The sequence below is a fragment of the Scyliorhinus torazame genome, chromosome 4, assembly GCF_047496885.1.
Source record: "Scyliorhinus torazame isolate Kashiwa2021f chromosome 4, sScyTor2.1, whole genome shotgun sequence".
Classification (NCBI taxonomy): domain Eukaryota; kingdom Metazoa; phylum Chordata; class Chondrichthyes; order Carcharhiniformes; family Scyliorhinidae; genus Scyliorhinus; species Scyliorhinus torazame.
Window position 1 is genome coordinate 100,363,846 of NC_092710.1, and position 16,729 is coordinate 100,380,574.

The following is a 16,729-nucleotide window of genomic DNA, read 5'->3' on the forward strand; positions in this document are numbered from 1 at the left end:
ATATAGAACGTTGGTTAGACCACATTTGGAATACTGTGTCCAATTCTGGTCTCCGCACTACCAGAAGGACTTGGAGGCTTGAGAGAGTACAGAAAAGGTTTACCAGGATGTTGCCTGGTATGGAGGGGATTAGCTATGTAGAGAGATTGAATAAACTAGGATTTTTCTCCCTGGAGAGACGAAGGCTGAAGGGCGACCTGATAGAAGTTTATAAAATGATTAGGGGTGTAGATAAGGTGAACAGTTGGTGGCTTTTCCCCAGGGCGGAAATGACAATTTCAAGGGGGCACAAGTTCAAGGGGAGGGGGGAAAGTTTCAGTGGACATATGCGGGGGAAGTTTTTTACACAGAGGGTGTTGGAATGCATTGCCAAGTGAGGTAGTTGAGGCAGATACGTTAGCGACCTTTAAGACTTATCTGGATAGGCACATGAACAGACGGGATACAGAAGGTACAGGTGGTTCGTCCAGATAGGACATGTGATCGGCGCAGGTTTGGAGGGCCGAAGGGCCTGTTCCTTGTTCATTTGTATTGTTCTTTTTTCTTTTGTTCTTTGTTCTAAGCACCTCACAGGCCAACCTGTGGAAAGCAAACAACTGCCAAGCTTGCCAGGAGAAAGAAAACAATATGGAGAGCATTTACTGTCTGGTTAGGCTTCCTTATCGACTAGGACTAGGGCATTGCCCGTAAAGTCATTTGAGGGCAAATCCACATCTGACATGTGGGAGGCATTTAAAGGCCAGTTGATTGAAGTGCAGGACAAGCATGTCCCCACAAAAATGAAGGATAGAAATGGCAGGATTCGGGAACCATGGATAACAAGGGAAATTGTAAGCTTAGTCAAAAGGAAGCATATGATAGGCCTAGGCATCTAAAAACTGACGAAGCCCTTGAGGAGTATGGTGAAAGTATCATAGAATTTACAGTGCAGAAGGAGGCCATTCGGCCCATCGAGTCTGCACCGGCTCTTGGAAAGAGCACCCTACCCAAGGTCAACACCTCCACCCAACACGAAGGGCAATTTTGGACACTAAGGGCAATTTATCATGGGCAATCCACCAAACCTGCACATCTTTGGACTGTGGGAGGAAACCGGAGCACCCGGAGGAAACCCACGCACACACGGGGAGGATGTACAGACAGTGACCCAAGCCGGAATTGAACCTGGGACCCTGGAGCTGTGAAGCAATTGTGCTATCCACAATGCTACCGTGCTGCCCAAGTAGGAAGGAACTGAAACATGGAATTAAGAGGGCTAAAAGGGGCCATGAAATATCTTTAGCAAACATGGTCAAGGAGAATCCCAAGGCTTTTTATGCATTTTTATGCAAATTATGCAAGAGGGTGGCAAGAGAAAAATAGGCCCACTCAAGGACAATGGAGGGAAGTTATGCGTGGAGCCACAGGAAGTGGGTAATGAGTACTTTGTATTGGTATTCACCAGGGAGAAGGACATGACGTATGTTGAGGTCAGGGGTAGGTGTGTGAACGCCCTTGAAAACGTCAATACATCAAAGGATATATGTTGAGTATCCTAAATTGCATTGAGGTAGACAAGTCCCCGGGGCAGGATGGGATATATCCCAGGTTACTGCGTGAGGCAAGGGGAGAAATAACTGGTGCCTTAACAGATATCTTCACATCCTCTTTGCCCACAGATGAAGTTCTCAAGGACTGGATGATAGCCAATGATGTTTCCTTGTTTAAGAAAGGAAGCAGGGATAATTCAGCAAATTAAGGCCGGTGAGCCTGACATCAGTGGTGGGAAACGCTTGGAAAAGATACTGAGGGACAGGATATTGGCACATTTGGAGGAAAATGGACTAGTTAGTGACAGGCAGCATTGCTTTGTACAGGGAAGGTCATGTCTCACCAACTAGATTGAGTTTTTTGCACAGGTGACAAAGAAAATTGATGAGGGAAGGGCTGTAGATTATATGGACTTTAGTAAGGCATTTGACAAGGTCCCACATGGCAGACTGGTAAAAAAAACTAAAATCACATGGGATTCGAAGTGGGCTGGCTAGATAGATACAGAACTGGCTTGGTTATAGAAGACAGGGAGTAGCGGTGGAAGGGTGTTTTTCAGAATGGAGATCTGTTGCTAGTGGTGTTCCCCAGGGATCAGTGCTGGGACCTTTGTTGTTTGTAGTAAATAGAAATGATCTGGAGGAAAATGTGGGTGGTCTGATCAGTAAGTTTGTGAATGATACGAAGATTGGAAGAGTTACTGATAGTGCCGAGGATTGTCAGAGGATACAGCAGGATATAGATAGATTGGAGACTTGGGTACAGAAATGGCAGACGGAGTTTGTTTAATCTGGGAAAATGCGAGGTGATGCATTTTGGAGGATCAAATCTAGGTATGAATTATAGAATAAATGGCAGAACCCTGAGGAACATTAACATACAGAGGGATCTGGGCGTGCAGGTCCACAGTTCCCTAAAAGTGGCAACACAGGTGGACAAGGTGTTAAGATGGCATATGGCATGCTTGCCTTCACCAGTCGGGGCATTGAGTGCAGGAGTTGGGAAATCATGTTGCAGCTGTATAAAATCTTGGTTAGGCCGCATTTGGAGTTTTGCTTGCAGTTCTGGTCACCACATTATCAGAAGGACGTGGAAGCTTTGGAGAGAGTGCAAAGAATGTTCAGCAGGATGTTGCCTGGCCTCGAGGGTGTTGAATATGAGGAGAGGTTGAATAAACTAGGATTGTTTTGTGGCCATCTAAAATGGCCACCCGCGGAGATCGATGGGAAATTTGGCCAAGCCTGAGCACAGACAGGCTGCAGCTTGCAAATATACAAAGGCTCCAGCTCAGACTTATACAGAAACGTACATAGGCAAAAGGCAATTAAAAGGCCATCCCGTGAAAATGGGCTCCAGGAAGAAACTGACAATAAGTAGCAGACTCAGCGGCGCCTGCTTTCCTTATTTGGGTAGGCCTATGTTGTAGCCATCTGGGATGGCCACTTCCAACTAGGTACAGAGCAACTCGCAGAGACTGATGGGTAAAATGGACAAGCCAAGAATCAGGCAGGCTCAGAGCCTGAAATGCATATTTGTCAGCAAAGTCCAGAAGGCACCAAAACTGTCCCATTAGCATGATAATCAGGCCGATTAGCAGGTGATCGCCCATCTCCCCCAACACAAAGGACTGGTACTCCAGCAACCGGGACAGTCCCAGACATTTCGGCACCACTCCCTGTCCAAGGGAAATGCAAAAAACGGGGTCAATGACCGCTTGGGACACGCCCAGCCATCCAAATCCCCGCCCACTTATTGGTTAAGGAATCGAACGGAGTGATCAGGGACCACCCAATTAGTAAGGCCCAAATCGAAGGACCGCCCAAAAGAGCGCGAAAGCCCCCCGAGTATAAAGGAAGAGTTCGCCATATGTTCACTCTCTTTTGCGGTCATGGCCATTGCCAACTGCAGCAACACCAGAAGCAAGTCCAAGTTCGACGCCCGCTACCAGACGGATGAGCCCAGCCGAGCAGCAGTTACCACTTTGAACCCGAGAGATCCAGAATTGAACAGCGGCCACTGTTTCCTGACCTAAGCCGGGTGCCCGAAGTTAAGTACAGGTTGTCTGAGTAATAGGTGTAGTTAACTAGTAGTGTTTATGTTGCATGACTAATTGGGTGTAAATAAAGTACCCTTGACCTTGAACTAACTAACTGGTGTTTGGCTCTTTCATCGATAGCCGGTTGAAACTTGTGGTGGTATCATTCAATACCTGGCGACTCTAAGCATTCGGACATAGACATTCGAATATAGAAAGAAAAGCAAATCCACTGATTGCCCTACTTGGAACAGAGCCACAGAAAAGACCAAGTAGTAGAGATAAATCAACAACAGTTATTGGCGACATCTGACGGTACTCGACCCAGAAGTGACCGTGTCCACCATTCTCTCTCTCGACTGCAGCCCTCTTGACTACAGCTCCGACAGCTAACAACAACAGTGAACCTTTCACCAGCCAAGAGGAAGACCATCCATGAAGATCACAGACGGATCAGAGTCAAGGACGCAGATGACCAGCAATAAGAACTCTAGCACTGCCAAACTACAAGATCACAGGTAAGGCCATATCTGCACTGCACTTACCAGTCACCTGGAAGTTAAGTTAAGGTCGATTTAGTGTATTAGTTTACAGTCCTATGTTCATGAACGTGTGATTGATTAGTATTAACCTTGTGTGTATTAATAAACTATTATTGTATTAAACAACTTGTGTGATAATTTCTCCATCATATACAGGTTAAATACACACTGTGGTTTAGAAGGTACAACAGTTTTCACTGGAAAGACGGAGGCTCAGGGGAGACTTATAGACAGGCATAGGCAGGGTGGATAATCAGAGGCTTTTTCCAAGGGTGGAAGTGTCAATTACAAAGGGACACAGGTTCAAGGTGAGAGGGGGAAAGTTTAAGGGAGATGTGAGTGGTAGGTTTTTCACACAAGAACGAGCTGACAGAGGATGTGGTGGAAGCAGGCACATTAGCAACATTTAAGAGGCATCTGGATGGGTACATGAATAGGGAGGAAATAGAGGGATAAGGACAGAGTAAGGGCTGAAGGTTTTGTTTTTAGTTAGGGCATCATGATCAGCACAGGCTTGGAGGGCCAAAGGGCCTGTTCCTGTGCTATACTTTTCTTTGCTTTTTGTTCTAAACCCGGTTTTTAATAACATTAGTGTAAAAAATATAGCAATTTCTTATATTCATCACAAAATGCTCTTCATGCCCTTTTGCACTGCATGGAGGGATTCCAGTATGGGCTACTGCTGCTCACCGTTCACTTCCCTGCCCTCGCCCGTTGCCCCAGATTCGCTTCGCAGTGCCTTGTCGCCATCCAGCAGCCAAGGCCCCCAGTGGAGGAGTCCTCCTTCTTAAAATCAGGGACTGAGGGGGGGGGGGGGGGGGGGGGTGTTGCATGGAGCAGTATTATACAACTTGAGGTTGCATCTGTTCATGGACTACTAAGATGCCTGCCATTTTTGGGCCGTTGTGGAGTCCGTGGATCATGTGTATATAGGTTGCTTTAGACTGCACTCCCTTTTAGTTATTTAAAATACCTTTTGTTACAGTTTTGTTTGCAATTCGGCCCCACGCTCCTGATCTATGGTCACTCGGTGTGGAGAGAGGTGGGAAAAGAGGGGGGCATCCTCGTGAATGTGCTCCTGGACGTGGCCAAACTTGCCATCTACAGGACCAGGCAGCAGTTGACTGAAGGGGCCGTTTGACCTGACTGTGTGCCCCTTTACCATGGCTACATTCGCAGCAGGGTGTCTCTGGAGAGAAGCATGCACTGTTCACTGGTACCATCGAGACCTTCTGTGCCCAGTGGCCACAGCAGAGACTCGGCACCCTATTGACCTTATTAATCACATTTTAGTTTGATGTTTTACGTTTCATTTGTGTTTTGTTTTTGGTTAAGGCAGTATAACTTTGAGGGCTGTCCCTTTAATTTGTCCCTCAGTTTACTTGATTTAGTTTATTTGGTTTCAACCAAAATAGTGGGAATTGTTGACCCCAAGGATTGCATTCCAATCTTACACTAACATCTACATTAGAGAGATCACACGAATGTGGACACCAATGCAAGGCGTGTTGGTGAAGTCTCTCATCATTCACCACATTCAAGAGCATGATGGCGGACATCGTTGAGGTCCTTTGTGAGATTGAAACGCTGGTCCAATGCATACACTCAACTGCCGTTTCATCTAATGGCTGTGTTTAGCTGGGGGGGTGGAATGGTTGTGGGTTAGTTACCATTGAGACTCTCTCGAGTCGACATGCTTCATCCAGGTGGACTTGAGAGGAACAGCTGTGGGGAAGTGGCAATTGTGTTCCACGGAGTGAGGCTTAGTGGAGAGACCATCACTGAGGGGGAAACATGGGTGGACGTTGACGTGCTGTTGCACACCACCGGGAGCCTGGGCCTGTTCCTTTTCAGGGAGCAGAACCACAGAAGGTGGAGCCTTGTAGGGGACACGTCAAAGTGTCTTCTGATATCACGCATCCTACTTACAGCTGTCACAGCTCCAGGGCAGGAGGGGGCTGTCTGTCCTGGGGGACAGTGGACCACCTGTGTCAGGGGATGAAGGAGTTGGTACCACATGGACTGGGAGATCACCCATTGCCTGAGGCCCTTAAAGTTACATTCTGAACCACTCTGCCAGCGGCTCGTTTCAGGGCAGCACAGGTGACCTGTGCAGCATCTTCCAATCAGTCGGCACAAGAGCATCACAGAAGTGACAAAAGCGCACATGTAAATGCCCACATGTATACCAACTTAGATGGGGATCAGATGAGCCAGGTAGCCAGGGCCATGGGCTATGCCCACATAGCAGGCATGTCTCAGGTAGAGGGTGTCAGCGACTGCATCCACGTGGCCCTGTGATCTCCATGGCAGCAAGCGGTGCCATGCTTGAACTGCAAGCGGTACCATTACCTCTATGTTCAGATCGTCTGTGCCCAATGTCATGCGCATTATGCATGTATATGCCCGTTCCCGGGGAGTATCCATGAGTGTTACATCTTGGCACGCTCGCAGATCCCAGGTCCTCAGGGACAAAAGATACCCACTCAGGAGGTAGCGGATGATGCTATTGAGGAGACCACATGCACCTACAGAGATTCGCTGTATTGTGGCTCATGCATCAATACATGCGCTGGTCGAGCAAGCGATTGGCCTACTCATCAAGCAGTTCCGGTGCTTGGACTGGTCAGGGGGGAGCCCGCCAATCAGTCCCAGAGGGTGTTCCACATTATAATGGTCTGGTGTGTTCTGCATAACCTTAGCCTGTAGCGGGGTGAGCACCTGGGCCAGGAGGAGATGGAGGAGCGCGATATCACCTCAGATGAGGAGGAGGTCGCGGGGGATGGCGAGGATCAACATGTGGAGAATTAGGAGCAAGGACCTTGGGAAATGAACAGGATCCGCATGGGGTGAAGGACTAGGAATGCTCGCATAGCCTCTCAGTTTGAGGATAAACAGGACTATGGAGTGAAGAGCATTCATTTACTTATGTGATGCCTCTGGTAGGTCCTCGTCATGGTTCCTGCATTCAAGGGCGGGGCGCTAAGGCAATTGGCTTCACTCTGCAGCAGAATGATGATGACTTACATTGAGGACAGAGCGATGCTCCTCTCACTCTCAGCGACATGTCTGACTCCTGCCCAACAGAGGGCTGAATGCATCCTGCCAATGAACAGACTTATGGGGGTTCAGAGTCACTGGATGATTTATCTCATCTACTGCAGCCCCCTCCGAGGTCAGGGATCTTGGTGTGGATGGATGCATTTGTTTACTGTCACGAGTATCGAGGTACACTGAAAAGTATTTTTCTGCGAGCAGCACATTAAGTGCATAAAAAGAAAAGAAAAAGAAAATACATATTAGGGCACCACAAGGTACACAATATAAATACCGGCATCGGGTGAAGCATACAGGAATGTAGTATTAATCAGGTCAGCCCATGAGAGGGTCGTTTAGGTGTCTGGTAACAGCGGGGAAGAAGCTGCTTTTGAGTCTGTTCATGCGTGTTCTCAGACTTTTGTATCTCCTGCCTGATTGAAGAAGTTGGAAGAGTGAGTAGGCCGGGTGGGCGGGGTCTTTGATTATGCTGCCCACTTTCCCCAGCCAGCGGGAGGTGTAGATGGAGTCAATGGATGGGAGTCAGGTTTGTGTGATGGACTGGGCGGTGTTCACGACTCTCTGAAGTTTCTTGCGGTCCTGGGCCGAGCAGTTGCCATACCAGGCTGTGATGCAGCCCGATAGAATGCTTTCTATGGTGCATCTGCAAAAGTTGGTGAGAGTCAATGTGGACATGCTGAATTTCCTTAGTTTCCTGAGGAAGTATAGGCGCTGTTGTGCTTTCTTGGTGGTAGCGTCGACGTGGGTGGACCAGGATAGATTTTTGGAGATATGTACCCTGAGGAATTTGAAGCTCTCAACCATCTTCACCTCGGCCCCATTGATGCTGACAGGGGTGTGTACAGTACTTTGCTTCCTGAAGTCAATGACCAGCTCCTTAGTTTTGCTGTCATTGAGGGATAGATTGTTGTCATTGCACCACTCCACTAGGTTCTCTATCTCCCTCCTGTATTCTGACTCATCGTTATTCGAGATCCGGTCAACTACGGTGGTGTCGTCAGCAAACTTGTAGATGGAGTGGAGCCAAATTTTGCCACGCAATCGTGTGTGTACAGGGAGTATAGTAGGGGGCTAAGTACGCAGCCTTGCGGGGCTCCGGTATTGAGGACTATTGTGGAGGAGGTGTTGTTGTTTATTGTACTGATTGTGGCCTGTGGGTCAGAAAGTCGAATATCCAGTTGCAGAGTGAGGAGCCAAGTCCTAGGTTTTGGAGCTTTGATATGAGCTTGGCTTTGAAGGTGGAGCTGTAGTCAATAAATAGGAGTCTGATATAGGCGTCCTTGTTGTCGAGATGCTCTAAGGATGAGTGCCTGATTCTTCTTTGGTACCGATATGATGATGCTCTTCGTGTTGCAGATGGGGACCTCGGAGCGGAGTATGGACAGGTTGAAGATATCCGCGAACACATCTGCCAGCTGGTCCGCGCAGGCTCTGAGTGCACGAGCAGGGATCCTGTCCGGACCCGTCCCCTTCCAAGGGTTCACTTTCAGGAAGGCCGAACTGACTTTGGAAGTTTTGGCGGTGGGTATGGGTGTCTTATGGGCTAGTGGGGCACTCGGCAGCGGATCAATGGTTTCCTGCTTGAACCGAGCATAGAATGCATTGAGTTCATCGGGGAGAGGTGCGCTGCTGCTGGAGGTACTGCTCGGCTTCCCTTTGTCACCCGTTATGTTGTTTAAGCTTTGCCACAACCGCCGAGATTCTGTAACGCTAGTCTGTGACTCCAGCTTGGTCTGATATTCTCTCTTGGCATCGTGGAAAGCTTTGCGGAGGTCGTACCTGGATCTCTTGTATAGGTCAGGGTCGCCTGACTTGAACGCCTCAGACCTGTCCTTCAGTAGGGAGTCAATCTTATGTTTTCCTCCAACTAACATCCGAGGTGGGCAGCCTTTCGACACTTTGTCAGCCCTTGGCTTCTTCATCACTTGAGGCGAGTGGCAGCCATGAGAGGCCTGAGCGTTGATGCTGAAGGGGAGTGTCACCTTCCATGGCTGAGGGGGCTAGGGCAGTGGGCCCAGGGGTGAGGCCAGTGCCATCAGCATTGTGTCTTTACTGAGTCATCAGAGAGACAGAGGCTGCCATTCTCACACTCCGCAGGAATGAAGCGGCAGGTGCGTGAGGATTTGTGGAGCATGGCGCCAAGCAATGACAGCATGGAGTATCCGCTGGTGAACAAAGTGATTTTTAGTCCAAATGTGCTATTACTATATGATCTATCTCTACTAGTGCCATGGTTCACCCATGCCCACGAGGTGCCGAAAGGCTTTTACTCTTGCTCACCCTCCCGCCATGTCTAGGCATATCCCCAGGAATCACACCTGAGATGGTGGCAGCCTGCTGACTTTCATTTACCTGGACCTTGAGGATTTCCGGCAGCATGTATGTTGCAGTGTTGCTTCCTCAGTGTGTCGGGCTGGAGATGTGTGGCTCACAGGGAAGGCAGTGTGTCACATGGGCTGGACACCCCAGAGTCTCCTGGTTGGAAGCTCCAGGCTCCAATTCTGCTGGTCCGCTTCCTTTTGGGTTTCATGGGGCCCTTGTGTTCCTCCATGGTTGGAAGGGCATCTGGAGTAAGGTCCAGAAACACCGCCCTCCTCTGGCGCTAAAATACATGGATTCACACCAGTGCCTGTACCATGCAGTTGAAGCCTTGCACCATAGAGCTCATGCTCTCAGCTACGGAGGTAATGAACTGAACCATGTCCTGCACAAAGGTCTTCATTGAGGATGCCTCCCTCGCAGTGTTGGCATCATTGCGTTGGCCTGATGGCGATGGAACCCTCCAGTCAGCCTTTCAGTTCGAGGAGGGATGCTGTCACCCTTCCTGATGCTCATGACTCTGTCTTTGCAGCTTCCGCAGCTCTTGGTCGACTGTACCCAGTGGCATGACACCGGCTAGGGGCTTAACAAAGTGCAGGGCTCTGCATTCCTCCGAGTGCCTGATCCCCGGATACATCCCCAACTCCGCCTGCTGTGGATCTCCAGGTGTGAGGAGCTCACCATTGAATGACCCAGAAGCTTTCCCACACGAAGTGTGAGTGTCAGCGCTGCTGGAGGGTGTGGGTTACAGATGTGATGTCTCTTCTATGCTGGCCTTCAAAATGTCTCCCTCGGAGCTGTTCAGGTCTGTGGTGGCGAGAGGGTTCGAAGATCTTCTGGGCTGGTTGCCTGAATGCCCTGCAGGAGAAGGGAAATGGGATTTGTGCCATTAGTGTTCTCAGTGTGTGATATCTGAGTGTGTGATATCTTTGCTGGGGGAGAGAGTAATTCCAGTTTATTCGTTATTTACCCTTTCTTCTATTTCTCTGTTATCATTTTTTTCTCCATGGGTGATTAATGGACATACATCTTTCAGTAAAGCAGCAGAGAGAGTGAGGAATTCAGAAGTTACTGGACAGAACATTCTGCCTGATTTTGCTAGTTTGAAAACGAGTTTCAGACTTGTCAGCACCAGAGAGAGAGAAAGATGGTCTGAGTCTCGGTTTTATTGACTGACTGACAGCCAACGAATTGGCCCAAATGGCTGTACTCTGCCTGTTAACAGGTGGTGGGTAGATCCTGTCCCAGTGGAATAGTTTTCAGAGTTCCAAGGAGTTTCAGTTTGTCTCTTGGACTGATAAAAGTGCTGTGAGTGATATGTTCCTGCAACTACAGAGGTCTGGATGACAGTAGCCATCTCGAACTGAAAGCAAAGTTAACAGGAGTTTAAACAGTAAGGTTATGAAGACATCATCTGAAGCAAATACTCTTTTTTTCTCTTTTACTTACGTTTTTCTTTTACCACTCTTGTCCCCTCTGTGTTTGTCTGTCTTGTGTATGAGTGTGTGTGTATGTGTGTGTATTTGGAGGATGGTGGGCAAGTTAAAATGGGGGATTAAGAATCAGATAATAGTTAACCAGTTGAATTTGCTGCAGATTTCATTATAGTTCTTGTTATAAATAAATGGTAATTGTGTTTGAATGTACACACCTGGTGACTGTAATTACTGGGCAGCCAAGGGACATAGACTTTGGGTATTTTTCTAAGAATTATTGGTTAATTCATTTGTGTTGTGACTCCGGGTCAAGTGGGGCTGGAATTGACTACGCACTAGCCCAGGGGGCCGTAACATAATTTGAGGGCTCAGGTCTGGGGTTTTGGAGGGGTAGACAGTGAAGTTTGGGTTAAAGTTAAATTTTTTTTAACAGAAACACCAGGGACGCGATTATATGACCCCCCCGCCGGCCGGAGAATCGGCAGGGGGCCGCGCGAATCGCGCCACACTACCCCAACGCCATTCTCCGCCCGTGAAAAACGGGCGGTCGTGCATGGTGCCGGGCTGCACAGAGAATCACCGCAAATGGCCATAGCGGCGATCCTACGGCGGCGCCGTGATTCTCCGGCCCGGATGGGCCGAGCGGCCGTCCAAAAAAATCTGTGTCCCGCCGCTGCCGTTCTAACATGCTCTGGGCCGGCGGGACCTCAGGGTTGAAGGGTCTGGGGGCAGCCTGTGGGGGGAAGGGAGGGGGGTCCAACCCCGGGGAGGGGCCCCGGGCCGGCCTCTCTGTGAGGGGGCCTCATTTCCTCTGCGCTGGCTCCCTGCTCCATTTGGCGCCTTGGGCTGGCACGGGGAAGGCCACTGCGCATGCGCTAGTTGGCGCTGGCCCAACTGCGCATACGTGGACCCCGCGGTGCCGGGTCGATGCCGGGACCGGCAGCTGGAGCAGCGTGGTCCGCTCCAGCGCCATGCTGGCCCCCCAGGTCCCTAGAATTGGGTCTCGGAACCGGTGCCGGAGTAAAGTACTCCCGTTTTGGTGCCGGCGCTGGCACTCTGGCGCCGGACCAGAGAATTCGAGGCCCAGATTTGTAGCAATAACAGGGTGTCTCTGGAAGCTGCGAAGGATTTTCTTCAGGTAGAAGACTTGTCGCTGGTTCATTTAAAACAGCTTTGAAAGAACGAGCTAGTCGAATTGGCAGGGGAATCAAAAATAGAGGTACCAGATACAGCTAGGAAGGTGGAGACAAATAATGCGATTGCTCAGCATTTAAATTTGAAAGATGCTTGGAACATAAGAGAGCCCATGAAGTGATGTAGCATCAAAGAGATTTTCTCGCAGGGGAATTGAGCTGGAAAGAATTTGGTTTCAGTTTGAGCACGACAGGGAATTAAAAAGAATAGAAAAATAAATGGAGATGCAGCAAAAAGAAAAAGCAAAAGAAATGGAGATGGGAATGAAGATGTTGGAATTAGAGAGAGGAAAAAGCAAAAGAGAGAGACTTACAGCCTCAGGCACTGGAAATTAGCAGTTTGCTGCCAGGAATGAGAGGGGAGCTTAATCTTAGAACGGAACCAAATGGTGATATTTTTAAAATTTATACAGGCCCTCCCAACATTCGAAGAAAAAGAGGTAGAAGCCTTTTTTTAGGGCTTTTGAGAAAGTAGCAACCCAAATCGAGTAGCCAGGAGCAAAGTGGACATTAACCATGCAGAGTAAATAGATGGGGAGGGGAAGTTTATGCTTTCCTGTCAGAGGGGAGTATAAGAATTATGGGGCGGGATTCTCCGCAATCGGCGCAATGTCCGCTGAACGGCGGCAAAAACGGTGCGAATCAGTCCGGCATCGCGCCGCCCCAAAGGTGCGGAATTCTCCACATCTTGGGGGGCTGAGCCTTATCCTTGAGGGGCTAGGCCCGCGCCGGAGTGATTTCCGCCCCGCCGGCTGGCGGGAAAGGCCTATGGTGCAGCTCCAGCTGGCGCGGAAATGACTTTGCCATGCGACGCATGCGCGGGAGCATCAGCGGGCGCTCACGGCATCCCCGCGCATGCGCAGTGGAGGGGGTCTCTTTCGCCTCCGCCATAGTGGAGACTGTGGCGACGGCGGAAGGAAAAGAGTGCCCCCACGGCACAGGCCCGCGGATCGGTGGGCCCCGATTGCGGGCCAGGCCACCGTGGGGGCACCCCCCCCCGGGACCAGATCATCCCACGCCCCCGCAGGACCCCGAAGCCCACCCGCGCTGCCTTGTCCCGCCGTTCGAAAGGTGGTTCAATCCACGCCGGCTGGCGTGGGTTGACAGCGGCGGGACTTCGGCCCATTGCGGACTGGAGAATCACCGGGAGTGGACCCGCCGACCGGCACGGTGATTCCCACCCCCGCCTAATCTCTGGTGGCGGAGAATTCGGGACACGGCGGGGTCGGGGTTCACGCCAGCCCCCGGCGATTCCCCGACCCGGTGGGGGGTCGGCGAATCGCGCCCATGATGAGGTAAAAAAGGCCATTCTGGGTGCTTGTGAACTGGTTCCCGAAGCATATGAGCAAAGGTTTTGGAGTTTAAGGAGACAGTTGGTACAGTTGTGTGCCTGACTCAAAAAGGATAAGCATGTGGCACAGTGGTTAGCACTGCTGCCTTGCAGCACCAGGGACCCGGGTTCAATTCTGGCTTTGGGTGACTGTGTGGAGTTTGTATGTTCTCCCCGTGTCTGCATGGTGCGTTGGTTTCCTCCTATAGCCCAAGGATGAGCAAGTAAGGTGGATTGACCATGCTAAATTGTTCAGAAGGAGGATTCCAAAAAGGGAACAAAAGTGGAGAATACTACAGGGCACACTGTAGCACTACTGTGGGAGCAGATGTGAGAAATGAGGTAGATGAGAGATATGCAGGGTTTTTGTCGAAGGGGAAGATCAACCCCTTTTCCTCAACTTATGTAGCCAAGCCCATAACGATCTTAAGGAACACAGGCAGTCCCCAAACTTTATTTCTGGGTAAGGATTTGGTTTTCTCTCCAGAGAGCTCAATGAAAGCTAAGGTGAATGAAATAGGTGGAGATTATCTCCCAGTTCCATTGTATAAGGTACAATTCAAATGTGATTTAGTGTCAGATCCAGCAGTGGTCAAGGTTGTTAAAAAATTCCCAATGGACAGAGTAGACTTACTTTTTGGGAAATTATTTAGTAGGAGTGAAGGTTGTAACTTTGTTCATGAATACAGAGAGTCTGAGGGAAGTACTGCAGATAGCCCCTGAGATACCAACAATAGGACATGTGGGAATTAGAAAAACTCATTGGGTATCAAATGACTCAAAGAAAAAAATGTTGAAAGCCATTAATCACATATCAACTGGCAATGTTAGTGAATCTGATTCTACTGATACTGATGAAATTATCTCTATGAGAATCGTTCCTCATCTAAGTATGTTAAAGATAAAATCTAGTAGAGAACCAGATTCTGAGAATTCCAAGACCGAAGGTGACACTAAGAAAGGGGAATCTAATAGTAACAACAGTGATGAAGAGTCAGATGAGTATTCTGAATTCTATTTTGGTTCTGATTATGAAGTAATGATAAACAACTGCTACCAAATAGACCAGTCACTACCTGATCTTGAACAAATGGCAAGTCATTCTTCCAAAGCTAGGAACGAAGACAGCAAATCGGCAGAAGAAAGTGACTTGGACTTCCTTAAAAGTGATTTCTTACCACCTCTTGGTAGCGCAGTGGTGAGCACTGTTGCTTCACAGCACCAGGGTCCCAGGTTCGATTCCGGCTTGGGTTCGCTGTCTGTGCGGAATCTGCAAGTTCTCCTTGTGTCTGTGTCGGTTTCCTCCAGGTGCTCCAGTTTCCTTCCACAAGTCCTGAAAGACGTGCTGTTAGGTGAATTGGACATTCTGAATTCTCCCTCAGTGTACCTGAACAGGCACCGGAGTGTGGCGACAAGGGGGTTTTAACAGTAACTTCATTGCAGTGTTAATGTAAGCCCACTTGTAGCTATAATAAAGATTATTTATTATTGCAGTAAAGCCGTTGTCATTCACTTCAGGCACAAATATTCCCCATAGCATGCCTGTTTTGAAGGAAAATATACATAACAGTTTGGCATCAGTTATTCAGGATGAGGACAGCAAGGATTGTGAAGCATCACAAAGCGAACTGCTGATTAACCCACATCCTTTCATGGGTCCACAGTGCCTCTTTAAGGTAAAGGAAACAAACAGCCAAGAGGATGAAATAATCAGCCATCAATTCGTTTTGAAAATGAAGAAGAAGGTGAATGGAGAACCATGTAGAGATTCTGCCACCACATCTGTTGACCACAAACAGAAAGTTCATGGAGCCAATAACGTACCATCCTCTGATTCTGAAAGTAAAGAGGAACAGCTGAAATCTCGACTGCACAAATTGTTTCAGTCCATATTAGTAAGTGGAGATAAGATTACGAAGACTCCAATGATGAAGCAAAAGCTGTAAAACAAAGAATGGTGCATATAAAGCCAACCAACTCTACGAAGATTAACCCTCAACTTGAAAGTAACCATGTGCAGGAAAAGAGAGAATGTAAAGCTGGAAGGATTGAAGAGTGTTTATTGATTTTTAAAAAGCCACATATTTTCCTCAACATTGACAATACTGCTTGTAGTTTGGCTGCAAAAGAACCTCAAAATTTGGATAAACATTCATTGTACAATCCGAAAAGACTGACTGCATTACACAAGAGAAATAAAGAGACAGAAATGCAGAAGAAGCTCATTTAGTGGGTCCTCTATAAGGTGGACAGTCAGAAACCTGAGAAAGAGAAGCGCGCTGTGTTTGATTTTGAGGAAAAGAGTGAAAACAAGGCAGTGCTTGAAGATATCAGAGGCAGTTCTAAAACCAAAGGTGCAAAACTATCAACAGAAGAAGAACAGAGAGAAGATGTAATAAAGATATTGAAAGAATATGGGCAGAGTAGTAGAGAAACACCAAGGGGCACTCCATTAGCTGATCATGATGTAGCTGTAAGAAACTCAGAACCAATAAAGTCACACCCACCTTGACTAAAACCACAGAGATTGGCTCAGTTAGAGACAGAAATGCAATGCGTGTTGGACATGTTGTGGAAACAGGTGAAAGTTCTGTGGCCCACAGAACACCAATTAGAGTTTGAGAGATTGAAGGCCAGGATAGTTGGCGAACCGGTGCTGATCAATTAGGCCATTTAAAGTGTCCACTGATACCAATCACCTGGGGTTGGGGCAGTGCTGCTAGTCCTTCAGCATTTTGAAAGTATATGTCCAACATGACAATAAACAAAGCTTAGTTTATACAGACCATAATCCATTTGCATTTATAGAGAAGTTTAGAACCCAGTACTCAAGCTTATTCCGTTGGAGTTTATTATTACAACAGTATAACATTAAAATTGTGCACATGCGGGAAAGGATAATATCATTATGGATGCTTTCTAACAGGTTTAAGGGCTGCAATGTAAAGATTGGGAAGGGAACTTATATAATAGAGATGGATTAGATAGGTATGTGTTTCTGATTTATGTCTTGCATAATGAAACATCTGTGCCCTGATGTTACATTATTTTAGGGAGGGGGGTATGTAAGGGTCCTTCCTGTTTATTCACTTATTTTCCTTTCTTTTATTTTGTTGTTATCATTTTTAATCTATGGGTGATTAATGAGCTTATATCTTTAAGTCAAGCAGCAGAGAGAATGGGAAATTCAGAAATTGCTGGACGGAACATCCTGGTAGATCCTGCTAGTTTGAACAGGAGTTTCAGACACCAGAGAGAGAGAGATGGGCTGGGATTTGGTATGATTG

General features: G+C 48.1%; 1 pseudogene; it reads left to right on the forward strand.

Annotated features, from left to right (window-relative positions):
* The first annotated feature begins 14,121 nt into the window (after window positions 1-14,121).
* LOC140411418 (nucleolar protein 8-like) lies at window positions 14,122-15,954 on the forward strand (annotated as a pseudogene).
* Window positions 15,955-16,729: the final 775 nt, after the last annotated feature.